The following is a 6,722-nucleotide window of genomic DNA, read 5'->3' as shown; positions in this document are numbered from 1 at the left end:
CGCTCGCACGTACATGCACAGGCCGCGTACACGATAACACACGTGGTCGTATGTACCGCGCCTCCTCTCCGAGCGGCTGCCGTTCGTGGGTTGGTGTTGCGCCTCAAGAGTGAGGTGTGAGGAGGAGCAAGAAAGAGAAACGTAGAAGGGGGAAGGAGAAAGGTGGGGGTGCAGGGGGTGTGGGAAACGACAAGGAAAACGACTCTCCGAGGCAGTTGGAGGGGTCCCTGTGCGGTGACTAAGTGATGGGCGAGGGCGCCTCCTCCACATCTACACCGACGTCTAATGCTGTCTGTCCGTGTCTGTGTCTTCAAGCCTTCAACTCTTCTTCACCGAAAGCGTACACAGACACACTCGCACGATCGTGCATAGGACAGAAAAAAAGAGAACAGTGGCGGTCTCCGACGACGACATTGACACACCGTACAAGTCTCTCAGGTGTTTTTATCACTGTATTTGTTTTTTTTCTGTCATTCTCTGAATTGCCCCCCTTTCCTGCACCGCTCTGATTGGGGGAGGGAGAAAAGTAGGAAAAGTGGGGAGGGAGGGAGGGGCAGTCGACGAGGAGGCATGTCTGTGTCTTTAAGCCTTCAACTCTTCTTCATCGAAAGCGTACACAGACACACTCGCACAATCGTGCATAGGACAAAAAAAAGAGAACAGTGGGGGTCTCCGACGACGACACTGACACACCGTACAAGTCTCTCAGGTGTTTTTATCACTGTATTTGTTTTTTTCTGTCATTCTCTGAATTGCCCCCCTTTCCTGCACCGCTCTGATTGGGGGAGGGAGGGGAAGGGAGGAAGGGAAGTGAAGGGAAGGGAAGGAGGAGAGGGAGAGGGAGAGGGAGAGGGAGAGGGAGAGGGAGAGGGAGAGGGAGGAGCGCCGCAAACACACAAAAATAGAAATCACCAGAAAAGTAAAACGCCGTCAGTGGAGAAACAGTAGTTGAGAGTCGCTGAACTGAACCCAGCAGAGAGGGGGGGGGGAAGAGAGACAACTAGACAACTACCTCGGTGACGGGAGTGGGGGTAGTGAAGGGAAGGACACTCAATCCCTTCCAAAAATAATAAAATACACAGAGCGGCGTCAAAAAGAATTTGATGAGCTAAGATGATCTAGCGGGCCGGTTAGGGGAGGGGGAGGGGGGAAGAGGGAATCTAAAAGAGAAGTACATATATTATTTGAAAATGTAGTACAAGTCGCACATGTACGCATAGAAATATACAAAAGCGTGTTAGCCAAATGTTGCTGGGGAAAAGCGAACACACACATACACACACACCTTTCCCACCACATCATCCATCACCCCCAACCACTTCTCCCCCTCGCATTACCTCACCCACATGAACGTGCATGCGCATGTTACATGTATGGGTGAGGAGGAAGGGAAGGAAAATAGCGGGGGCGGAGGCGGGTGTGTGTGTGTGTGTGTGTCTCAGCGCTCTTGCATATATACACACGCGAATACACCCCACAGAGGACACACGGAGGGGACTAACAAACAGTGAGGAAGATGCGGGCGACAATAAAATCAAAAAAAATCATCGATATCATAGAGGAGTCACAAGGGAAGATGGAAAAGACGCGCAGAGACGGACGCCTGATCCTTGCACCACGTTGTCATAGTGCGCCTATACCGCAGACAGCGGTATCTCGGGAGGCTCTATCGCGCGCGGCCGTGCACAGAAGATGAACGGCAGGACACAACGGTGTGGAATGGGGGGAGGGGGGGGGGGGTTACGTGATTCAGTCAGCTGGAAGGCTCACGAATCCACGCAGATCATACGGGGAGTGCCGGTAATACTTTCCCGACAACGACACCGACGACTCCCCAAGCGATGTGACCGATGCGTGCGAGGGCTCGGACAAATTGTCGAACGCCCAGCCGGGTTCTCCGCGGCAGTCCACGCGGGAAAAAACAATGCGCTTTGCCCCGCGCTCAGCTAGCGCAAGCGGCTGGGATCGCTGCGGCTTCCATTGCAAAGGAATCCGCTGAGGCGCCGGCGTCGAGTACAGCTGCCCTGAGTGTTGCGGTGGCTGCTGCGGTGTGTGCGGCGGTGTGTGCGGCGGCACGGGCTGCGGTGAGAACTGCGGCGGGTGCTGCGGGTAGAACTGTGGCGGGTGCTGCGGTGTGTGCTGCGGCACGGGCTTCGGTGGGTGCGGCGGCGGGTGCGGCGGCGGGTGCTGTTGCCGCTGCGGAAGGCGGCGTTGTGCCTCCGGCGAGGGGCCGTACACGGGGCCGCAATCCGCCTCATCCACCTCGGGAATCCAGCCAGCCGCGCGAGCAGCATTCCGCTCAACAATAGGAAACCTAAAGTACTCTGCAGGATGCACCTGCCCGGATGGCATCAGTCTCATATGACCTTGAAGCTGCTGCTCAGCAGAAGACATTCGACTGGTGTGCGGATTGCTGCCATACGGGTGGTGACAGTAGCCTTGAGACATAACACACGCTCGACTAACAGGCATCGCCACCTCCGAGGAGCACGGCTCACCGCCTCTGACACAAGCGCTGGAGGAGTCCCCGTGGCGAGGAGCGGTGTACGACAGTGAGCACGGCTGTGGCTGCTGCGGTGCGTGCTGCGACTTCGAAGAGGAATAATGGTGCACCGCGCCAGCCGCGTGGGACAGGCTTAAGCGCCTTGCCCTCATCTTCCCCCCAATCTTCGGGGCGAACTGACACCCCACGAGTGCGGGGCGTAGGCGGTCCTCCACGCGCTTGAACTCCATCGGGTTCGTCACAACGCCGATCAAGGTCTGCACGACGAAATTTCCATACAAGTCGCTCACCACCACCTGCAGGGCGGCTGGGTTGAACACCAACTCGTCCAGGAATAGACGTCGCACCGCCGGGACGTCGCCGCAGCACCGCAGCACGACCTCCAGTACATTGCTGGAGTGCTTGTTGCAGCTCATCTTCAATACGCTACCAGCGAAGTGTGCCACGACGTACTGCGCGGCAGTCGCACGATCGCTGTGCTCGATTGCACACTGCACCATGTAGTTTGCAAAAGCGTCCATCGACAGCGCAGCAAGCTTCGGCAGCAAGTCGCGCACCAACTCCGCCTTCTGCGCAGCGTCGCACAACTCGAACACGCGCATCAGCGAGATGCACCCCTGCTGCGTCACCGCAAGGAACCCCGCGCTGTCTGCAAGCACACGCACAAGTGCAGACAAGTCCACCTCGCGCCGCTCGAACAGAGACTGCAGCGTGCGCCGCGTGTACGGCGACGTGATGCACATGTTCAGCACGACCGACGCGTGCATCGCGCCAATCAGCGCCTCCGTCTGCTCCGCCGTGCACGCCTCCACCAACGTCCGCAGTACGTGGCACCCCTGCAGGTCCACCGCCACGTCACGCAGCCGTGGGCTCAGCTCCGCCACCACAGCATCAACCACCTCCGCCTGCTGTGTCCAGAGCGCCGCCTGCAACAGCGCCTTGCCCTGGGGCGTGCACGCAGCGTCCGCCACGCGCCCCACGCACGTAGCTCTAAACGCCTCCAACAGCGCCGCAGGCGACATCGACGCAAGCCCGCGCACCCCGTACACCGGCTGCGCTACCGGCGCTGCAGGTGCAACCGCAGCCGCAGCCCCTGTCGCAGGCGCAACGGCAGCGCAGCAGTGCTCCACCTCGCAGTCCTGCGACAGCGCTGGCGCCGTGCCAACCGCAGACGCCTCAGCGACAACAGCAGCAGCAGCCGCAGCAGCAGCACCACACCCCGGCGCCTCCTCATCGCCGCAGCGGACAGGCGCGCGCACAGCGCCCGCTGGGTTGCGCAGCGGCCGCACGAACGTCGCAGTGGCGCAGCGCAGCGGCGGTCCCGCGCCCCTCAACGTCGCGATGGTGCGACGCCGAGCAACAGCCGGCATGCGCTCCTGGCCGCAAGACTCTATCGAGGACGACATTGTGGTGAATGTGACAATATAAGGTAGAAAGATGCGCTGCAAGCGCTTGTGGGGGATTGCTGGCACGACGATGAAATCGGATGCGGAGTGAAGAACTCGTGGTGGTGGTGGTGGTGGTGGTGGTGGTGCAGTGGTGGGTCACACTGACTGGTGGTCTGGAGCAAAGAAGGGGGGAGGGGGAGGGGGAGGGGGAGAAGGTACAAAGGATTACAGAAAGAAAAGGGAAACAAGTGGATTGGAATACCTCTAAAGGGGGAATACGGAATATGCAAACAAAAAAAAGGGAAGAGCGGAAATTCGACTGTGTGTGTGTGGTGGATGGACGGTCAGCGGCCACGGGAGAGGACGAGACCAGCGATATCACGCTGCACAGGAGTCGATATGCGCCCTTCACGCGTGTGCAGTGGCAACGGCCTCTCGCATGCAAGAAGAACGCGGTATCAAGAAAAAAAACAGTGACGGAAAAAGAAAAAAAGTGCCAGAGTATTTCTGGGGCGTACGTGGGGTGGGGAGGGGGAGGGGGATAGAGAGGGGGGTGGACGCTCGGATGAGATCTAGGGGCGCACCCACGCAGCAAAATGTGGTACAAATTAGGCACGAAGGAGAGAAACGAGCTCTAAAATGGGCACCACAGCCAAAACCGCACCTTGTGGACGTGGATACCGAAAGAGATGATCAAAGAGGAAGACGCACACCCTCGATGATGAACGGCGAGACGGTACCACGAAGCAACGACAGGGGGACAGAAAGGGGGACACCGTATAGGGGTGGGGGTGTCTCTCCTTCCAGAGAATGGCGAGCACGGCGCGGTGGATGAGGGAGACAAGTGGAAAGGGTCACGAGTGAAGGGGGGATCTAGCTACGCGTGTCTTGTGATGCTCCATCTGTGTTCGTGCACGAGCGTGTGGGGGGTGTGCGTATAAAAAGAAGAACGGTTTGATTTGTGAGGTGAGGTGAGAAATGGTATGACCAGCAATATAGAGGGGAGAAGACAGTCAAGGAGGGGATCAGGCAAACGGCGTTGTGCCTACCAGCAGAAAAGATATCGTGAACGCGCTGGGGGGCTGCGCGCTATGACACGCGGCATGCCCACTAACTTCTGTGGAGAACACGATGTATACACACACACACACGCGCGCGCGCGCACCAGAACATGCAGGCACAAACGCAAACACGCATGCCAGCCTGGGTAAACAACAGATCCGGTGTTGTTCCCTCGGTTTTTTCCTTGTTTTCCACCGAAGCGTCACTGGAGCACCGTGGTCACCAACTCCGCACCACACTGGTAAGGGTCCCCCCACAAAGCACCAGAGACAAGCAGCAAAAACAACGTTGGCGTGAGAGGGGGAAAGGGGAGGGGATCTGCATCCGGTGCCCTCTACGACAAACCATGCAGGAAGGAGCACTCGTCATGACGCTGCACATCTCCAACTCACCCACAACGGGGAGTGTATACGCCTGCCGAGAACCTTCCCTAGCGCGCAGCATTTTCTGCGTCGATGCGCTGGCTAACTCAAAATTGGGCCCGCTTCAACCCTTCACCATAACCGCGCCAGCCTCAGGGCTCTGGGCTCTGGGCAGTGTGACCGCGAGGCGATAGGCGGAGGCTAACGCACTCACTCGGGCGCACGCACGCACGCACCAGTCGCTCCCCTCCATCGCAGCAGTCACTCAGCCTGCTCCTGTATCCACGCAGGATAACACCAGCGATAGCCGCGGGCTCCTCAGCGCACACAAAAGCCGCTTGTGTGCACCCCACCCACCCACCCCCGTCTGACTGCCGAAAAGAAGGTGCGCTAATGCCAGTCGAGGTATACGACTGTGGGCGCGCTTTGTGCGCAGGAGTGCAAGGATAAGTGAAGAGATGCATCACGTCCACTTACACGTGTACTGCAACCACAGGCTGAACAGTACACTCGCATACGACTGCACAGGCCTACGAACACCCCAGCTAGTCGCACAGCACAAAGAATGGGAGGGGTTTCTTCTTTTCTGGGGGGGAGGGGGGAGGGGGAAGGGAGGAGAGAGAAGCGAGTCACGCATGCCAAACAGACTAAAGAAGTGTGAAAAACACGGGCCTCAAGCCAGCCCCCATTCACACGAGCGCGCCTCTCGCTGTAGGCATCCGCATACGCCCGTACGCTCGCACGTACATGCACAGGCCGCGTACACGATAACACACGTGGTCGTATGTACCGCGCCTCCTCTCCGAGCGGCTGCCGTTCGTGGGTTGGTGTTGCGCCTCAAGAGTGAGGTGTGAGGAGGAGCAAGAAAGAGAAACGTAGAAGGGGGAAGGAGAAAGGTGGGGGGGTGCAGGGGATGTGGGAAACGACAAGGAAAACGACTCTCCGAGGCAGTTGGAGGGGTCCCTGTGCGGTGACTAAGTGATGGGCGAGGGCGCCTCCTCCACATCTACACCGACGTCTAATGCTGTCTGTCTGTGTCTGCGTTTGTTTGTGTGTTGAAGGTGGGGGGAGGGGAGGGGAAGGGGGGGGGGGCGTAGCGCACAGATGGGGATGCAAGTGGCAAGTCGGAAGCTACCTGAGCTTAGCCCTGCCGGGGAGCGCCCCCTTCACTAGTCGAGACTAGCATGGAGTTGCACCCCGCAGGAATCAGATGCAGACTTTTTATGTCGCTTTTTTTTTTTTGAGAGAGCAAAGGGTGTAGACGTTAGAATGATCCAAGGAAAGGAAGAAGTCAGGAGGATCGAGAGTACGGACGCGGGCGCGGTCCTTTTTTTTTCGTATTGAAAAAAAAGGCGCAAAATGGTGTCCGCTGCGAAATAGGGTAGGAGGGGGTGGTGGTGGTGGTGG

The sequence above is a fragment of the Porcisia hertigi genome, chromosome 20, assembly GCF_017918235.1.
Source record: "Porcisia hertigi strain C119 chromosome 20, whole genome shotgun sequence".
Taxonomy (NCBI): Eukaryota; Euglenozoa; class Kinetoplastea; order Trypanosomatida; family Trypanosomatidae; genus Porcisia; species Porcisia hertigi.
The sequence above is the reverse complement of the archived record's forward strand: the minus strand, read 5'-3'. Positions refer to the sequence as shown.